Genomic DNA, 20,855 nt, shown 5'->3' on the forward strand with positions numbered 1-20,855 from the left:
GTAAGCCTCACTTTCCATTATGAAAATGTCGGTGCACTTACCCTAAATAAAGAGTCATCCAACAGTTTAAAATTTATTGGATCTGCAACTGAAAATACAATTAGCCACATGGAACACACTCAGTACATGCTTAAATTTAAACAAATTCAAGAATGATACCAAACCCTTGAACATGGTTCAGTACAGCATCTTCTGCCATGGTGTTTTATCCAGGTGTATGATGTATTCTGTAAACCTCTTAAGTACAGTATTAAGCACTGACTACCCCTCAGTAACATAGCAGGGGACATCTTTTCCATACCTGCAAAATGTAGACCAGTGTGAAGCCCTGCAAAAATTACATAATATTCTGCAATATAAACTTATTGCCATGGTGTAATCATGGAACAGTTTGTACTTTCATACATCTATAGGAAAGGACCACTATACTCCCTTCCACTGCTTGTGATTAATTCAGCATTATTTGTTAAGCTGGGTGCAAGTCCTCCACTAAAAATATCCCAAATATCCATGATCAATTAAAAAAAAAAAAAGCTTTAAAATGTAATCATTTTAGATGTTGACTCATGTAGAAAAATATGAACTTGATGTCAATAGGAACCTAAGACTTTCATAGGCAGAGTCTTTTAAGAAATGGAAGAGGTAAATCCCTCATTTATGATAGCAAATAAACGCATTAAAAGTCACTTGAAGTAACATTAGTAACTCTCCCCTTCATTGCTGGAAAATCTTAGCCTAATCTTGAAAGAAAGGTGACATGCTATTGTACCATATTACTAGCATGTTCTGTTTGCCCTCAAAAGCAGTGCTATACTGCTGCAACCTTGAGGTTAGTACTGTACATGTGCTGTTAGAATGAGTTTGTTGCTTCCACACTTAGTTTCATTAAAACTTAATATGGTCAAATATTGGTTTGTCTTATATCAGTTTTTTCTTTATCAAAGCTGCAGAAGTTTAGACTGAGCCAAAATGGTCCTGTTGTAATAATAAAGCCCTAGGAAAGGCAGCAGGTTGTATAGTTAACTCCTTGTGAGCAAAATTCCTGCCCTAAAACTATGCAACCTACTACCTCTTCCTAGGAGCCCACTGTTTCTTCTGCAGTTCTTCTATTTAGCAGCTGCACTGTGAAATCAGCTAACTTTTATAGCAGTTTCTTTTGACTTTGTATTGTCAGACTTGCACATACTATGATACTTTCAATGATAATTTCAGCATTATTTGACTATGTGGTAATATTATTGAAGACAGGAATGTTAGATCAGTTACAAAAGATGAATCTAGCTTAAAAACCTCAATGACTGATATACTGCTTCAGTTTCACCTTAACTAAGCTCACTCCCATTTGTTCGGTCAGAACAGACCTTAAAATTATCATGTAGCTCCTCCCCCAAAATGAACTAGTCAAGGTTTAACAGTTGTAAGCAGTGAAAGAATAAGTTTAAGCCTATCCCATTTTAAAAAATTAAATGGTAACCAGCTCAGATTTACTGAGTAAAAATAACCTTCTAGGTTCCTGGGTTCTCTACCTGAGACTCATTTTCTCCCAGGAAAATTAAAACAAGCATCAGAACATCACAACCATCCTACACTCAGCACTTCACTAAATGGGAGAGTAATCCCAGCAAAGAAAGGTTGAGAACCACTATCTTTACGTAATTAAAATCTCACTCCCTAGCATGGGGGAGGAGGAATGGAGAGAGAGAAGACAGACATTTAAGTTTCATACAAGAAAGTACTGTTAACATTTTCTCCCAAATCATAGCTTACCCGCTACTTGAGCTACATACTATTTTTAATGCTCCATTGAAGTTATGCTGTCAGAGCTACCATGACTTTCAAAACTGTTTTGTGGCTGTCTGACCAACTTAAGTCAAGATTAGTGAGGCAACAGAACACATTTGAAAGACTATTTGTATATACAATCAGCAATATCACTCACCTTGGGGGAAAAAATTGAGCACAGTAGCCAAATGCAATGTTAGTGTGTGCCACATTAGCATTTAGTGCTGTAAATCCAGCCATTCAATTACCTGACATTTTACATATGAGTGAAAGCCCACTCAACTCACCAACTGTAAACTCTGGTAGTAAGAACTAGCATGCAAAAGAACTGCAGATTTTTTTACTCCTCGGGGAAGGCAATAGATTGTATAGTTATCTCCTGAACAGGGTAAAATAACTACCCTACAACTATACAATCTACTACCTCACTCCGATAGAGAAACTTGTACTTCAAACAGCCCTAGTTTCAGGAAATACAGCTTAGTTGCACAGCTATTTAACTTTGTACAAGTTTTACCCATTACCATCGCCAATGTTTTGCTTAATTAGAAATGCAATAGCTTTAATTTTTAAATTACCCCATGCAATATGCAGTTAGGAAGAAATCTACTCTTCCAGACCTGTGTGTTTCTCTCCCTGAAGAGAATTAATTCTCAACTTGAAAATCAGAATGGTAAAGAAACTGACTTTCCCAGGATGAACCAAATCCAGATAGACATCAACTCTGATATGCTCCAAATGTCTATTTCCTCTGCCCTCAAACCCTTTGAACTAGAGAAGTTCTGAAGAACTGGACAGTAAGCTTTAAAGTGAAAAAGTGGTCATTGCTGATTTTCTGCTGCTTTAGGAAAGACAGTAGATTGTATAGTTATCTCCCAGTTGTGGGTATGACCCTAAAACTATACAACCTACTACCTCATCCCACAGTGCAGGCATCTTCTTAGTTCAGATGTAGAGGGAATGTTGTTTTACCAAAGACAGGTACAAGACAGCATCTATACAATACAGAACAGTTTACTAAACAGCAAGCTTGCCCCATCCATTCAAGTCAAGAAACAAGTTAGAGATTTTGATCTCAAACTTTTTAAAAAAAATTATACCAACCAGTAGGGACTTAAGACTTCACCTCTGGATAGAGAGTTAGCAAAATGCAGAACAAAAAAGGTATCTACAACTCAGTTTTCTTTAAAAATGTGAGTTAAATTATCTTCTTCCATAGATGTTATCACAAATCTGAAAGTAGAAGGAAAAAGACAGTATCAAATCTAATACACAGACCTACATCATTTATTTCTCTTGTGAATTAATAGCAACAGTGAAACGTGTAAACCATGGCTCTCTTCAGCCATTTTTCCTAGGTATATCAGTTTGAGGGCTTAATACCTATAATCTACATAAAATACAAAATGTAATACCATGAACTACCACTATTTTAAATGGATTTAGCTAGGTTAAATGCTAACTTTAAATCTAACAGCAGGGCAGTGCTACTTTGCAGATATCTAGGTGAGCAAATTGTTATTGCAGATCTAAAATTAGATTAAGTTCTTGGGGTTAGGGACCATCTTGATGTACAGCATGCAGAACAATATAACTTTGATCCTGCTTCGGCCCCTCTAGACACTACAATTTTTAAAAAGGCAAACCGGATTTACTAATTCATTCTGATGTAAACTTAAAGCCAGTTTCTACATTAATACCACAATTGAACATGATCCTGAACAATCATGCAAACAAGCTAAGAATCAAAATACTTGCCAGTCAGATGTGTGATTTAGAATCCACTTCTTGGCAAAGATAGATAAACAGGGAATTTGGGCGGAAAGTTGATTTATATTTGGAAAAACAATTAACAGCCTGCAATACATATTTAAAAATGCAGCTGTCTAAAGCGTTCAAATACTATGTTTCCTCACAATTCTAAGATTCTCAGACAAGTCTTCAAACAATAGGTTAATGTCTTTGCCAAAAAAACACAGCCTGTGATTCAGTACATTTATATACAAAAGAATGTTATTCCATAAACAGCAAACATATAAAAGTAAAAACAGTTTCCAAATCTCTTGATTTACTCTGAAACCTTCATTTGTACAAATAGTGACAGTGAATTGCTCTTAAAATTGTCATGGACTGGCATAAATCCGAGCTGCTTTCACTAAACCTAGTGCCTATCATAACTTAACTAAGTATTCCAGTGCACAGACGGGCATAAACTGTTGGTCTTAATTCCCAAAAACAAACAAATTTGAACAGTAGGATTGGGACAACATCAGAAGCTTATTATGAAGCTTCATCCAAAGCCTTCTTTACATTTGCTCAGGGTATGCAAAGATCCTCTAGTCAGATGTGAAAAAAAATATTTGCAGAAAGACTAACAATCCTTTTTCATGAGATTTTGCTTTTCTAGATGATTGTTCACCAGCAGAGCAGAGAGCTGTCTAAAGGTAACCCATATCCAAGAGACTGAAAGCCTGCCACTGCCCTTTCAGTCCAGCGACCTGAACCAGGTCAGACTGGGCCAACCAAGTGTGCCCTAAGCCTGTCCCTCTGTCGCCCCGAGACAGCGACTCCAATAGGAGTAAATGAAATCTAGGATGCACAACAAATCTGCAAAAGCACATTTGTCTAAATTTCTACACAAAGCTATTTATAAAAAATGTTTTAAATGCTTCTAAAATTGTTAGTAAGATGGCAGCACCACAGCATACCAAAAATACATGAACTGTAAGACAGTAACTGCATTACTGAAAGACCATGGATCTAACTCACATACAAAGTAGACGCTCATTGGAAGTTAATATTGTAAATGTTGCTGAAACCAGTATTAGGTGGCATATTCCATTTCCATAAAATGGAAACGGATCATAATTTTGAATTACAGAAAACATATGGCAACCATAAAAAAGCATGTAAGGCTCTGCCTTAGTTTTAGTTCTGTAGCTACAAGTATCACATTTATTATGAGAAATTGGGAACCTACAAATCTTTATCCCCCTCCATCACCTTTTCAGGCACCAGAATAGCTTGCTGCTCCTCAATATACAAAGTGCCTGTATGTTGCTTTCAACTCAATGTAAGAAAAAACATTTTCCCCATACAGGCTCTTTTTGGTGTTAAGTTTAAGATCAGACAAACCATACCTGAACAAGGAAGTAATGAAATTAAATACTACTAACCCTGTTTTATCTTTCTAATATGGTACTTTTATAGTGCCTTCTGTCTTAAGATCTTAAAGCACTTTATTAACATTAATTATCTCAAATACCAGCATGCAAAGTACTATCATTCCTCATTTTACCAATGAGGAAGATGCCACTGGTCATAATACAAGAAGTCAGAATGAATAGAAAATAGTTTCAATGCGACTTCAAGTCCTATATCCTTCAGACTATGCTTCAAGATAGGAGCAGTTGATTATATGCTGCAATAACTGGCTACAGAAGGATGGTATTGCAACTATACTCATTTTCTTTGTTGTTTTGAGCTAGTGAATCCTACATATCTCAATGCTAGCTTCTATTTGAATGGAAGAATTCATTATGGAGAAAGCATCCTACATTTGTTACACTATGGACTTGTGAAAATTCAGTATCTTGATTGATGTATAAGTCCCATTTTTTGAAAATGATTCTAAAAGTGTTCAATAGCCTTTAAATCTTAATAAAGCGTATTAACAAAAAAAAATTATTTTGGACTATAATTTATAAACAGGCATCTGAAATAATTTAAAGGTTTTCTCTGCTTTCTAGAAGCCCAGCACCTTTTAATCCTCTGATGGGTAAAGTTGAAGATTAATTCCCATAGTTTTTATTCCAAAAAGTAGTGTTTCTATACATTCCAATTTCCTCTTCCTCTGGACAGACTTATAATTTACTGTTCCCTGCCTGGAACTACTGTCACATTTTTAAAGAGCATTGCAATATAGAATCACTGACTTCCTCTTCCCCCAACTAAATGAAATACATAAATTTTTGTATTTTGTAAATATAACAAATTTAACTTCCAGAAAATGTGGTTATCCCAAGAAGTTTTATAGCAAATAGCTGCATTCATTTCACAAAGACTAACAAAATTAAAGTTGGTAGCTCCCTCAGCTTGAGATGTACAAGTAGTAAATACCTACAGTACAAGCTGTCACCCCTGTAACTTTTGCATTCTACAGTCAATCAGTGACTTGGTCACATTTAGTTACAGTATATTTTAAATTCACTGAAATAAGTGACATGCAGGTTGCACAGGTCTTGTTCACTTCTAAGGTTGTGAAGACTAAGTATGATATTGTATTGAATAAGCAAGACAGAATGGATTAATTTATATTTTCACATAGGATCAAGAGGTTACAAAGGGAAGTTTATTGCTCATCACTCTGCTCCAATGGGAGTTGCCTGTGGTCACCACTTGCTGCTTCTCCACCCTGCATATAACTTCACAACTTGCAGGTGGAGATCCAGGACAGTTTACTAAAGTCCCAGACCTCCCCAATCCAGCTGCAGCAGAGTTGAATTCAGGTCCCCCTTGTCTCCACCAGACCAGCAGGTCTCCCTCATACAGAGTTCCAACCTTCCAATCTGGGTTTTAGCTTCAGGGACACGTCTTCTCTGGAGAAGCAGCAGCTCTTCCGTAGCTAGATCAGCTACAAATCCAGCCACTCTTCCCACTGAGACTCACTTTGTGCACCAGGCTCCATCGAACCACCTTCAGACTGCTTCTGCCATTATCAAGACTATTTTTGCTTGATCATCATTCTGCAACTAATTTTTCACTGAGTTTTCAGCATACATTTAAAATTCTAATATACTGACTAACCTTATGTGGGGAATTGTTCTGTTTCATTGAGACTTGCTAAAATTGTGTAGGCTGAAATTTTAAAAACCTGAACATTACTACTGCTTCTGTCTTATCTTTTGTAGAATTTGAATGGCTTACTACATCACAACCTAAGACACTAATAGCTCATACCCACCAACACGGTCTCCCAGTTGTGAAAGAAGGGGAAACTAGCTCCAGAAGATGGTTGCTAGTGTATTTTCATCCATTGCAACTTGAAACAAGGTATAGAAATCACTTCAAATAAAATTCTAGTGCAGTTCCATTTCATCCTATTTGGGTCCTTGGAATAGTGACACTGCTGTTTCCATATCCCATTTTCAAAACAAGAGAAGCAGTTACTAAAGATGATGGGGCAGTCCTTGTAGCTTACTAGAAAGTTATAAAAAAAACGGGTTAGCTGTGAATGATCCAGTTTGAGTACACTACACAATGAGACTATTCTGATCCAAATTTTCTCTAAAGGCAAAGAAATAAAATGTTTACTTTGCCAGATAGCACACATGACCATAGCTGTAAACAAGCTGTTAAAGTAAAAGTTTCTCCATTTAAATCAAAGCTCAATAATTTAATATATTTTTTAAAAATTAATTGGAGAAAACTGAAAATTCTAAGCATGGTGGAAAAAATATTTAAATTTTTTGTTGCTAATTCTTTACTTTCATCCCATGCTACAGTTTAACTACTGAAGTGGAGGTTCTGTACTTGTTTCTTTAATGATTTTTTTCCTTAAATTTTAACTTAAAATGCTCATCTATACTGAAATACATGTCAAGGGTCTCTAATATTCTCACTGAGGCTGTGTTTATACTGATAGCAGCAAATTCGTCGCCGCTGCCAGATCGATCTTTCTGGATCAATTGAGCGGTCAGTTTAGATCCGCTCAATCGATCAGGAAATCGACCAAGTAAATCCATCGTGTGAACAGCGCGCAGAAGGGAAGCAGAGCAGTCGACATGAGTTACGCGAACTACTCTGCATAGTTTGTGTAACTCCCGTCGACTGCCGCCGAATCACAAGGTAAGTATAAACCAGCCCTGAGACAGCATCAGAAATACGAACAAAATTAGCAAGTCGTCCATGCTAAATTTGCAGCCACCTTCTGATATACTGAACTGTCACACATCAAGAAAGAATATATCCTTGTCCAGAGCATTTTAGTTATCAAAGTTTGCAATTTGAACTGAAGGGGACTTGTGCTCTGAAGCTAAGCTGGTACTTCTGAAAACTGCACCCTTCAGTGCCTAAATGTAGGCTTACTAAACTTACGCTCGTTTAAAAATAAAAGTCTAAACTTCATTAATACTGACAATTTTGCTTTGTAGTGACTATTAAGAGAAGAACTGTATAAAAATACTTTTAGCCCCCAATGCTGGGAACATTTATGCACATATTTTAAGCCTGAATAGTCTCATTGAAGACAACAGGGCTATACATGGTGGATATAATTATGTATTTGCTTCAATGTTTACAAGATCAGGACATTCATTTTCACTTTCTTCCTGTAGTAATTTTGTACACCTCAGAATACCCTGCAACTAATGGCACTTTCCATAAGCTACATAATAAATACTGTATTTTAAAAAGTTTCAATAGTACAAGTTTTCAAATAGATTTACAGAGCCTAAATCTGATTTAAATCATGCCACACTGGTTCTAAGTGACTGTCAAAGCATTTTACATTGCAATGATTCTTTGGCATTAGAAGGAAACAGAAATTTTTTTTTCCTCTCTCTCTCTAAGAACTGAGGAGTACCTGCATGGAGTATCAGAAATGTCTGAGATAAACGACATATAAAAACAAAATTAGGAAGTCAGTATTGCCTACCCCACAAATCCTGTGCACTGAACAAGGTGGGCTCCTGTGGAAAATGTGATCACGTAATTAAAAATTATAATGCATATGCACAACTTTGGTATTTCCTAACCTGACTGCTTGATTTTGCAGCTGTAGTGTTTTTTGTGTGTAATATTTAAATATGAATGGATAGAGGAAAACTGCATAAAGGAAAGTTTCATACCACTAGCTGGATAGAAAGTTATCAAAAAAGATTCTTCTGTACCTGTGGGACAAAACTTTAAAGAGTTGTTAATTTCGGTGTATTACTTCTAAAGTAGCACAGCATCTGTTGGCTGGATATTCATACATACTACCTGTCCACAGCATGCTATAGCTGCATATAGATCAAATCTCTTCAGACAAAATAATATATTCACCTAAATCTCTATAACAACTTTATGTACAAGTGATAGTATTAAGGTCAGAAAAGTACACAACACCTTGTTGATGCCCAAATCTTTGTTTAGTTTACTTAAAGGCCATGTAATCAAGTGTTCTGAAGAATGATTAGTAGCAGGACTCCAACAGCTCTGATAGTAACATGCTGTGTAATTTAATCTGTACTCTATTTTATCTGTAAAATGGATGCAAGTGTTTACCTATCTCCAAAGGTTGAGACTCTTTTACAGCCATGTAGGGGCTAGAAACCATAGGTTTGTCTAGCAGTACAATGACAAGCATGCAAATTGCAATCTGATTTTATCTGCTGTATCAAATTCACTAGCCACTCCTAACTCCAGGACCTTTCAGTTTAAGGTAGGTTACGTATATAGCAAAAAATTAATCAGATAGCAGGATGAGCATGCAGTACTGATGCTGGAACGAACATTTTAATTAGTAAACAACATGTTTGACATAACTGAAATAAAAGTACAGAACAAAGCACTGTTTTTTCTAACACTGCGCACTCCAAACTGTTGCCCAATTTTTATATAAACCATTGACATTGCTGATCTCACCATGTTTTAAAATCAACTGCTATATTAATACAGACTTCCATTGAACAGAAGTTTGTCATTTCCTTTTTTAGCTAACTGAAGAACTACAATGAAGACACAATTTGAAGAAGTGCTACAGGGTTCTGAACTAGTCTTTCACAGAACCAGTTAGAATGCCAGTTGTTTATTCCCCCCTTAAATGTCTATTTCATTGTGTGTTTTTCCATTATGACATCATGTATCTCCTTGATGGGGAATAGTTCCAGAGAGGCAGCCATGGTAGTCTATATACAACAAAAACAACGGGAGTCCTGTAGCACTTTAAAGTAACCAATTTAATTTCTGCAGGCATAAGCTTTTGTGGGCTGGGTTGCTACAGGACTCTTGATGGGGAATGTTTACTTCATTATATCAAATATCACTTGTTTACTTCTGATATTTAAACCTCCTCCCAATACACTTTTCAGAGAGTAGCTTATTGAGAGAAATTTAATAAAAAGGAAAAACGTGAGTTGGATATATTCTGAATCAAAACACATTGTAACAATATGTCCACATGTGTGCTTATGTTTTCCTACTTCATTCCCTTCTGGCATTTGTAAGGATTAACACGTGAGAAAACTAGTTAATTTGTTCCACATTAACAGAGCAGCTGTCATGCATATGTATTTTTTCCTACATTAAGTTCAGGTGTCAATATAAACAGATTAAAAGACTGAATAATTAAAGGTTTACCAAACCAATGAAAGTTAAGTACAATTCACAAAAGTACTTTAGGCTCCTATCTCTCACTGATTTCAGTTTTTAGATAAAGGTGCAGCAATCCATAACTTAACTTTTCTATTAATCTTTACAGCTCCTGGAATGTCTCTTGTAAATTTTCTAAGGTATTTCAAATATGAAGGGATGTTCCAACTACTCATTAACATTTAAGGGAAAATTAGAAGGCATTTGTCAAATGAAAACTAAAACAAGGATAATTTCTACTGCTCTGATAAATCATGTAAGTACACTGTACAAATCCTCTCCATTCTTCACATGCAAGATAATTATATTTTAGTCTTTTTAAATAGCCTATGCAACCTCTTAATTTGTATGCTCTTCATATAGATAGATCTAAGTTTTTAGACAGGAGGCTTTAACAACACCCAATATAAAAAGTGTGTGTTTAGCACATTTAACTATAAATCAAAATACTATCAAATGGAATGCTAAATAATTTAGAAGCTCCTTTTTAAATAAGTATTCTAACCAGTGTTTCAAGAAGAGGGCTAGAATAGGTGATAAAGTTTAAGTACAACCTTCAGCAAACATGATCAATTTTCAATATTAAATTGCAAGATCTTCACTATGACCATTTTAAACGGTTGTTCAGTAACTGTCCTTCCACTAATCCTTAATGTAGTCAGATTTGAATAACTTTGGGAATTTGAGGTAATAACACTTGGTGACTGGCAGTCTCTGGAGACTATACTCAAACAAGCCTACACCAAAATTAATATAACCATCAATATATTAGTGTTATGAAGCAGATCAAGCCTATTTTGAATATAGGAATAATTTTTTAGAGATCTGTTACAGTGAAGTCCCAGTTACTAAATACTGGATTCCCCCCCCCCCCCCAATATCTCAGGATTTTAAGATAATTCTTTACAGTAGAGGTGAATGTATTAGAAGTTCAATAAAAATAAAATCAAATGCATTTGAAGTACAAAAAAAAATCATAATTCTGCTCAACAAAAGCTACCTCATATCTCCAGTAGAATTTGCTCCAATTTTTCATTATCAATTCTATTTTTTAGCCACTAAATGTAAATGTATAGCCTAGTTGGATTCTTTTTAAAGAAAAACTAGAAATTTTTTTAGCATTTTATTTATTTCTCATGACACTTCTTGAGTTAGAGCAAATCTTTTAAATAAAACTGCTTTCCCAAGAATATAAATTCTATAAAGAAATGAGTTATAAATGAGGGAAAGGAGTTACGATGACCTTGAGTCAGAGGAAATTAGTTTACTTACAATAGATTTAAAAAAAACCTTTAAAGAGATTTTAAGACTAAGCAGTGCAACAAAATCATTACGGCATGTTAATAGCATACACCACAAATTTAAGGATTTTATAATAAGCTAATGCAAGATAATTGCAAGACCTACTTGGTACACTGTTATATTGCTCTCTAGCCATTAACAGACTAAAAACGTAACTGACAACAACTAGCCAGGATGAAAGTTATCCTGTACCACCTCAGCTCCTGCAACAGATATATCTATAAATACAGTTTATTTATGTATTCAAATGTGCATCAGTCTTTTTTAAAAAACACAACTTAGTGCCTTTCTTTGGCTTTGCCTTTTTCTCTTACTGGCTTTACAGATTCATAAGAGTCCTAGATCCAAAGGGACCTTAGTGATCATCTAGTCTGACATCTTGTTAGTTGCAAGCTATAGCATTTCCCCCCCAAAAAATTTCTAGAGTATATCTTTTTTAAAAAATCCAGTCTTGATTTAAAAATTGCCAATGACAGAGAATCCACTACAACCCTTGGTATATTTTTTCCATTGTTAATTACCCCCCATTAAAAAAAATGTTTTATTTCCAGGCAGAATTTATCTAGCTTCAACTTCCACCCACTGGATCATATTATAACTTTCTCTGCTAGACTGAAAAGTCCATTATCAAAGTTCCCCCCTTAGATACTTACAGACTAATCAAGTCATGCCACTCTTCTTCCTTCCCATCTCTTTGTATTTCCTCATATATAGTAATCTGCTCTATGCCTTTATCTGTTCCATTTCCACACTATCTCCGATAAAAAAACTTCAATACTCCATTTGCCTTTCTGAACTTATCCCCATCAGCTTCTGCCCAAACTTACTCTTTCCACCAACCTACTCATGCACAAATGCTTCCAAAATTTACTAGACACCTATTTACCAGAAGACTACTAAAATGAAGAGTCCCATTTTCAAGTGCAATTTCCAAGTGAAGAACTAATCTCCCACTATCTGGTACTTGAATTCCTACCAGTATACCTCCTGGGCTCAATCTTTTGTAGCTTCTGGGCAGTACCATGTCTGATAAACTTGAAACTATGCCTTCTCCCAGCTGCAGGAAGGAAAAAGGAGCATTAGTCCATTTCAATAGTCTTAAATTGCTGTATCATCTCTCTACCTGTCATTGTTATCAATTAACAACTGTTCTTGACTAAATCAGAATTATGTTGGCAGCTCTTCTCTCTACAGCTGAACATAATCCAAATGTTTGCCTTATGAAAGTTACAGGAGCCAAAACAAATAGCAGATTTCATGATAAACACTGGTAACTATAGCAGCAATACAGAATCCAATCGATAACTATTCCTAATCTAGAGTTTATACCATTCAAATTAGTGTTAGATACAAGTAGTTATGCAAAATAGCTGCATCCTAGACATACTTCAAAATGGTAGTGCTTAAACATGCAACAAAATAAAACCCAAAGTGCAAGGAACCTGGCACTCATTCTGCAAGTATAAACACCTTTTTTCTTCACCAGGTCTGTTTTAAAACTGAGTCACAGCTGTCAATTCCTGCAGATCACAGTAGCAGTTTCAAAGCCTCAAACGTGTCTGGTCCAATCTGCTGAAGCCTAACCCAGCAGTAAAGGCATTAACAGTCGGCGTTACCGGCACTAAGGGCACTGCAGTGTAACTCAGCTCACCGAAGGTTAGCACGGTCGCTTCCCCAGTCGGTCCATCCCCGCGGGCCTTACTAGCTGCGAACTGCCCTTCCTCCCGCCCCCCCCACCGATCCCAGCAACAGCATCCTCCTGCCGCACGGGCCGCACCACAGCCACCTGAGGCTAGCGCATCCAGCCAAGGGCACTAGGGATGCTGGGTTCCACGGCGGTCCCCACAGAGCCGTGGGGGCTGGAGCTCACCTGCCTCCCCGCGCCACAAACGAGACGGAGCGTTGGGTCTCCCCGAGAAGGGCCGGGAGCTACGCCGGGCTGGGGGGGCTCAAGCCACTGAGCGCTCCCGCCCGCCCGCCCGCCCGCCGAGGAATAGGAGGCTGGAGGCTGCTGTTGTCCGGAGGGTCTCGGGGGTAGCTTGCCCCCCCCTCCCCACCAAGGTCTCCCCTACCGACAAACATGATAGCGGAAGTGACGTACATAGCCCTTAGCCACCCCCCGGCCTATCGCGAATAGGGACAGAAACCAGCTAGCCAATCAGCAGCGCCTGGGGGCTGCACTTCCGGGACTTCAGGTTAGTATGAGATGGGTGGGTGAAAAAATCTTAAATGCATAAAAATATGAGCGGGGGACATGGCTAAGTCAAGAGCGCCCCCCGCGACGGCAGCGCTAGGGGGGAGCTCGGCCCTCGCCACGGGAAGGGGCCATGGCCCAGCCCGCCCCATGCACGCGGTCGCGCACCGCAGGCTGCCGCCAGAACAGAAGAACTCATGGCCCTGCGGCCTCTTCCCACCCCGCAGGGGGAGCCCGGCGTGCAGCCAGCACCTCTCCTCAACCAGCCCCGACCCCACTGCTCCCCCCGCAGGCCTGCTTCTGCGCGACGCCTCGCTCCCTGCGGCCGGGCCTCAGGCCCCTCTGGCTGCCAGGAAGGCCCCATTCCCCATCAGGTCCCGCCGCCCCGGAGGCTTCTACCCGGCCGGGCGCTCCCCTGTGAGCAATGGCGGCAGCGCCGCCGCAGCCCCTTTACCTGCCTCAGGCGGCTGACCGGAGCGGCGCTCAGGACCCGGATGGAGTCGCTCGCGGCAGAGCCCAGCCGCCTTTCGCTGCAATGCATCACGGGAATGGAAGAGGGGGGGGAACGCCGCGTGCTGCTGTGCCTGTGCCGCCGCCTCGTCGCTCGCTCCTCCGCTCATTGGAGAAGGGGCAGGCAGGCACCGCCCCCTCAGAGCCTCTGCAGGGGGCGGTACAGCGAGCTGTCGCTCTCTGGAGATTCTCCACTGTCATTGGACCGAAGATCGTGTGGCACCGCCTCTGTAGCGGAGCCTGGTCTCTCATTGGAGGAGAAAAGGAGAGAGACACGCTCCATTTATTTGCCTCCCACCTAATTGGACTGAGCCTCTGCCCTGCGCCAATCGCCGTAACTTGGACGATACGAAGATGCTGCCTGAGCGGGGGCCGCCATCGCCGCGCGGCACGCGGCTGCCCCTCCCTGTCCCCGGCCCTCCAGGGGGAGCCAAGGGGGCTCCGGGCAGCCCACCGGGGCGGGGCTGACACCCAGAGGCGAGCGGGGGAAGGGCACCTCCGGGGGGGGGCTAGAGGGGCGGCATTTCATTCATCCCCCCCCCCTCCCCCATTGGAGGCAGAGCAACAAGCCCAGGCTCCGCCTCGCCGGCTGCTCCCCGGCTCTGTCCCAGGTTTCCGAGACTGTCTGTCTGGGTCCCTCAGCAGCTCCGTTAAGGGCCCTGCGACGAGGGTGACCGGATGTCGCGGGTCGATAGGACAGTCCCACTATTTGAGGCGTTTTCTTGTATAGGGGCCTGTTGCCGCACCCCACCCCCGCCCCGATGTGTCACACCTGCCGTCTGGGCGCCCTGCCTGGTGACCGGCAGCACGGCGCTGCCAGCGTGCGGCGTGTTCTTTGCGCTGCGGATTACAGCCTTGGCTGCGCTGGGGGGCAGCTCCGTGGGGTGGACCAAGGCTCCCCGTGACAGAACCTGCCAGTCTGGTTATGAACCCGTGTCCTGCCTGTGCAGGGGTGCAGCGATTGAGGGTGACACGATTTACAGAATAGGAGATCCCAGCACATTCGTGCTAAACAAGGAAGACAATCCCTTTTTATTATTCCCAGGACTGCGATGCTAATAGCCTGCCTCCCCAAGTGGGTGGGCATTAGAGTAGCTCAAAACAGGAGGAGGCACTGCCATGGCGTGATGCTGTGTTGCGTCATCCTGTATGATAGCAAGAGGAGAACGGGGTCAACAGCAGAAATGTAGTCTGAGAGGAGTTAACGGCCCCAGCAACCTTGCCAGCCAAGCAAATGTGTGTGCATGGGAATGTGCACCCATATACTGTACAGAGCTAGGTAGGGCCTGTGACGCCGTCTAACATCAATACTTCAAAATTTCAATAATTCATCCAACTTTATCGTTGGAATAGTTATAATTTGCTAAATATAATATTGTTTATCTGCATGTAACATCTGTGAACTGAAGTTATAGATATGACTGTCCATCTGGATTTCAAATGGGTTTGCTCCTGGAGTAATTGTTTGTATCCAGTCTAGCAAGTTTATGAATGAACAATGCCAGGTGATGGCCCATCAAAGGATACTTAGCTGTCATAATGGACCATAAAAGGAGTTCATGATGAGCCTGCCTTTGGACACTTTAGCCAGGTAACAAGCAATGGCTGCTCTGTGACTCAACAAAGAATGCAAGGTCAGGTAACTTAGTCTGGATGCCATCATGTTTCTGTAAATTTCCGCATGTAGCATAGCAAAGGGACATAAAAGGCAGCTGCATCACATCATCCAAATTGTCTTCAATCCTGGATCCTACCTCTGGAATGATGGATCAATTCGTCTGCAACTGAAGCTGTGAAACAAAAGACTGAGACCCAGCTAGGTATGGATGTACACCAGAGGGACTATACAACCCTGCAAACTCCACAATTATACTGAAAACCTGATATATATGGACTTTCAAATCATCTGTATGTATCTGATTCCTTTAATCATATACTACATCTCACTTGGTGTGTTTCTTTCCTTTTATAATAAATTTTTAGTTACTAAAGGATTGGCTGGCAGCATAATATTTTGGGTAAGATCCAAAGAGTTGTAATAACTTATCTCTTTACTGGACCTAGTGGCTGATTGGGAGCCAGAGACTGAAATGCAGTAAAGGGGGCTGTGTATTTTTGTTTTGGCTTCTTGATAACCAGTGCGGGGAATCAGAAGCACAGTTTGTGGCTGCTTGGGAAGTCTAACTTCAGTGTCACCCACCAGTGCTGGGAGAATCTGCTCTTCTTTTGCAGCCTGCCTTGACCTTTGCATTTTCAGATGGCCTACCCTAGGCATGAATGGGTCACAGGGCCACGTTCCTGACCGATCACAACTCCATTCTATAGTTGTCATCATTTAGGCTTGAGCAGAATAGAAAAAAATCTATGCTGTTGTAAAACAAAAATAAGGGATTGTTCCTTGAGAAACTAGTCAAATGTCTATTTAGTTTCCTGCATTTTAGAATATTTCATTGCAAAGGAGGGATTCTACATAAAATCTATCATGTGATTATTTGTCTTCTCCATGCCTGAGAAAGGAGAGGGAGCTGGTGATGATGGATGGTAGGTGGTCTGCTTCCTCACTTTTCTTGGAGGGGAGAAGAAGCAATAGCAGGTTCTCCTTCCTGTCCTCTCTTAGCCCTGGTCCACACTCACCTGGAGATTCGGCGGCAGTCGACAGGAGTTATGCAAACTACACAGAGTAGCTTGCATAACTCACGTTGACTGCTGTGCTTCCCTTCTGCGCACTGTCTACACTGCGCTGCACTACCTGATGGAGTGGTTTTACTCAGTCGACTTTCTGATCGATTGAGCGGGTCTACACTGACCGTTCAATCGATCTGGAAAGATCGATCTGGTGGCGGCAAATTTGCTGCCCTCAGTATAGACATGGCCTTAGAGGGGAAAAGTGACGTGTGACAGATCTTCCTTTCAAGAAGAGGGGGATAGGAGGAATCCAGCTGGGTGGGTCCCCTCTTCTTCCCTGTTAGCTGCTGCTGCTGCTCTTATTGTCAGGAGGAAGGCTGGAGGTGCCAGAAACTTCTCAGGGAAGTCCAAGCTTCACCTAGTGCTCTCATTTCACACTAGCCTGATTGGTGAGTTCTTACCTCGTGTCAATGGGAGGGATGGGGACGACAGCAGCCCTCCAAGCCAGAGCTCTTTGCTTGTGACTGAGGAAAGGGAGTCAATGCTCCCTCTTACTTATACAGGCACCAATTTTGCCAAAGTTTGAATTTTAGGACACAAACTCTCACATAAGAAAAATGACTTGGTGAGACTTTTCCTTTTTCTATTAAGGTTCACATCTGACAGCCCTCATTGTTGGAATGTAGATAGTGGTGAGAGACAAGGGAGGAAGCTTAAAAACAAGGGGCTGCTGCATTTTTTCACAAGAATCTTGCTTTTTTGGGGGGGGGGGGGTCACCCTAGCTAAGAGACATAAGAGAAAACTTTCAAAAGTGTTTAAGAGACTTAGACTCCTAAGTCCCACTGAAAGTCAATTACATTGAAAATGTTACTGATTGACAAAGAATTTCAGGTTTGCCATGGATAATTTCTCAGTTTGAGCAGTAGCGTTGGAGCCTTTGGATCTGGAACAGTTTGCACTTATTTCTTCATGTGACTGCAATATTCTGCATCACAAGTTTATAAGCTTATTTGTGGTCTTCTCACTTACAAGTGTATCTAAAAATTAGGATCTCTCTTGAACCATTCATGAAAGAAAATGCTATAATTATGTGTAAAACATATTTTAAACATGGATGTGGTGTCCATGTTCTGTGCTGCACAATTTTCTGTAAAATCATTAGGCCCGACAAAGGTTTCTTGAAAAACATGTGGATGCAGCCGGAGGTCTCACATATCTTTGTAAGTTCTTTTCTCACTTTTATACATTTAGGAAAGAAATCAAGGATCAATTTTTGGGAGAACAACTTAATGAGACTTGTTGCTAGGAATATTGTAATACTCCATAATCTGTATGTTGGGCCCTTCTATTTAGCAAAGGAATAACACTCTGTTTTGAGTATTTGCTGATTGAAAGAGGAGTTGAATGCTTTTACATTTATTTTAACTGGTAGAGGGAAAGCGTTTCCCTTTTTTTCTTGTTTTAGACTACTTTTCGTCCCTTTGATCGTGTCCTTTCAGTTTTGTCTGGTCTTTATGGACTTTCTAATTTATTTAATAAAATTCCTCTCTGAAAATGCAGCCTGGGTCTCATTGTCTGACCTTTCTGATTCACCTTCTTTTCTGGAAGCAAATGAGTTAGGAAGCATGGAGGAGGAAGAGCAACAGTGACAGCGTATCTTGCGGCTTAGATTTTCTTTTTGGTTTGTCTGTTTTATCACTCCCTTTTATTGGACTTGCTGCATGGGAGGAGAGAGGAGCTAGAACTGTGGGATTTTCTTCGTGACTGTCTCTTCCTTTGGGTATAAGTTGAGAAGCTGACAATATATTTGTCAGCCACAGAAAGGGAAAAGAGAGTCTGTGCCTGGGTTTTAATGAGGAAAGCAATAAATTTTCCTTGGAAATTATTTGTATGATGAGTGAAGAGGGCACAGGCCTTTGGGGTTGCTGTCTTCCCCACGGGGATGGGAGGCATTGCTCTGTGTGCAGTTGGAAGGCCACTCCCAGTCCTGCCACTGACTGAGCTCCAGCCCCGCTGTCAGTGGGAGTGGTATCCCCAACTCTGCTCCTGCCCCAGGCTCTCAGCTGGATGAGTTGCCTTGGGCCCAGTGATAATGCCAGAGGCAATGATAGTGGGATCTGGGCTCAGTTGCTCCCTGCAGTGTTGATGGTGGGCGCCAAACCTGAGCAGTGCTGCAACCTTGTGTACTAGGTTGCAATGCCATTCACTCAAATTTGGCCTGGCCACCCTTCCATCATTTTGGGGACCCTCACAAATAGTGAACCTGGGGCAAACTGTTCCTCGCCCTGTGCGGCCCTGTATTCAGTATCAGAAATAACAAGAACATAAGAATGGCCATATGGCGTCAGACCAATGGTTCAACTAGCTCAGTATCTTGTCTTCCGACAGTGGCCAGTGCCAGGTGCTTCAGACAGAATGAACAGAACAGGGAAGTCTGAGTGATCCAGCCCCAGCCATCCAGTCCCAGGTTCTGCCAATCAGAGGTTTAGGGACACCTACAGCATGGGGTTGCATCTTGGGTAATAGCCAATACTTCAGGGCATGTTTAAGGTTGCCACCTAGATGAAGAAAGCACTTGAAAAATTATTCATCCATGAAGCTGTCTGTCTGTTAGGGCTGTCTTGGTGAGCAGTTGCAGAGGATTGTCCATCATGCTCTCTGATATAGTTCTCACCAGTCCCTGTTGCTTAGGGATGAGAGAGTTTTCATTCTGGGGTCTGTCCTGCTGCCTGAGTGAGGCTTTTGATTTAGCCCTAAATTAAGGGTGCACTCATGGTGTTTCTTTGGCTGACCTGACCCTCCCTAGGTGAGGATGCCATCTTGGAAGTGAAACAAGTTGAGCTCTGATGCTTCTGTTGAGATCTGAAAACCAAGCCAACATTCAGTTTCTCTCTCACAGTAGACAAAGCTGTGTCCTAAACAAACTGCCTATTGCCAAATTACCTTTTTGTGTCTTTACTTTCAGTTGTAATTTGATACATTTTGCCCTGCATACAGAGGCAATGGTTTTGGTGCAGGGGCATAAACTCCTGTTTGGGTTGGATTAAGCCTCTGCTGTATGACTGACGGATCCTGCAGTTCTGCCTTTGGTCACAAGATGGAGCATGAGTACCCAGTAGAGAGAATTGCCAAATAGGGCATTCTGTGGTGAAATACAGCCCCCTCAGATTAGTGTCCTCACTCCTTGAGACATATGCCTTCCCCCTGGCCTACAGTAACTCATTACTGGCTTGGAGACAAGAACTGACTCACTGAAGAAAAATAGTTGTTACATTTTATATTATTTTGCATGAGTCACAGTGAGCAAGAGTTCAGTTAAAAGTGATGTATCTCCCTTGAGGGGTTTGTAACCAAATTTCTGACAGCTAATGTGTCACACAGTCCAATGCCATATATTGGATATTTCTGGAGGGCACGATGGGATGTTTAATGTGCCATGCTGATGTCAGTGCTATAATGGAAAAAAGGTCTCCTTCTGCTAGGTGAATGATGAAGTGGGCCTACGGCATTCCTCAAAAATGAAAAGTTCCATAGATGAAGCATTTATTTTCAAAGCAGGAAATATTTTTTCAGTGACTGTACTCTACTGAGGCTGTCACTTTGACTGATGGACACTGCTTCATCAGTGACAATTGCTCACTATATCATAATTAGAAAGTTTCATGTCTATTGTCTTAGGGAACAGAACTGGGTTGCACTTCATTCAGTCATAAACTACCCTGTTACTGAAGTGGTGGCTTTTTTTCCTTAGAGAGTGAATAATTTTTTATCACTTTCTGCTTAGCTGAAGTTCTTGTTCCTTTGTTTTTTAAATAAGGGACAGCTGTCCATCAATCGTATTGGTTGGCCTGAATTTAATTTTGAATTTAAGTTTACTGTATTGCACCAATATTTTTAAAAGGGAATTGATAGAGGGACCAAGAAACTACAGTTTAAGTGTAACATACTAGGAAAGACTCTATAGCATGGGTTCTCAATGTGGGGATCACAATCCACAGGGCGGTTGCCAACAGTTCTAAGGGTCTTGGGGTTTTTTTGACTTCCCTCCCTTTCTTTATGGCAGAGGGGAGGGTACCTAAAACCTTTTCC

General features: G+C 40.9%; 1 long non-coding RNA gene across 3 annotated transcripts; it reads right to left on the reverse strand.

Moving 5' to 3' along the window:
* Positions 1 to 60: 60 nt before the first annotated feature.
* Positions 61 to 14,182, reverse strand: LOC137150108 (uncharacterized). Of its 3 annotated transcripts, none has more exons than XR_010918913.1 (4): positions 14,089 to 14,182; positions 6,746 to 6,981; positions 2,887 to 3,015; positions 61 to 301 (listed from the first exon to the last, which is right to left on the reverse strand). It is a non-coding gene; the product is annotated as an uncharacterized lncRNA (long non-coding RNA). The 3 variants fall into 3 exon arrangements; XR_010918912.1 differs by having other exon boundaries at positions 14,085 to 14,182; XR_010918914.1 differs by lacking the exon at positions 14,089 to 14,182 and adding an exon at positions 8,438 to 9,126.
* Positions 14,183 to 20,855: the final 6,673 nt, after the last annotated feature.

This window comes from Emydura macquarii, unplaced genomic scaffold (assembly GCF_026122565.2).
Source record: "Emydura macquarii macquarii isolate MOO-44397 ecotype Brisbane River unplaced genomic scaffold, CSIRO-AGI_Emac_v2 contig_968, whole genome shotgun sequence".
In the NCBI taxonomy this organism is placed as follows: domain Eukaryota; kingdom Metazoa; phylum Chordata; order Testudines; family Chelidae; genus Emydura; species Emydura macquarii.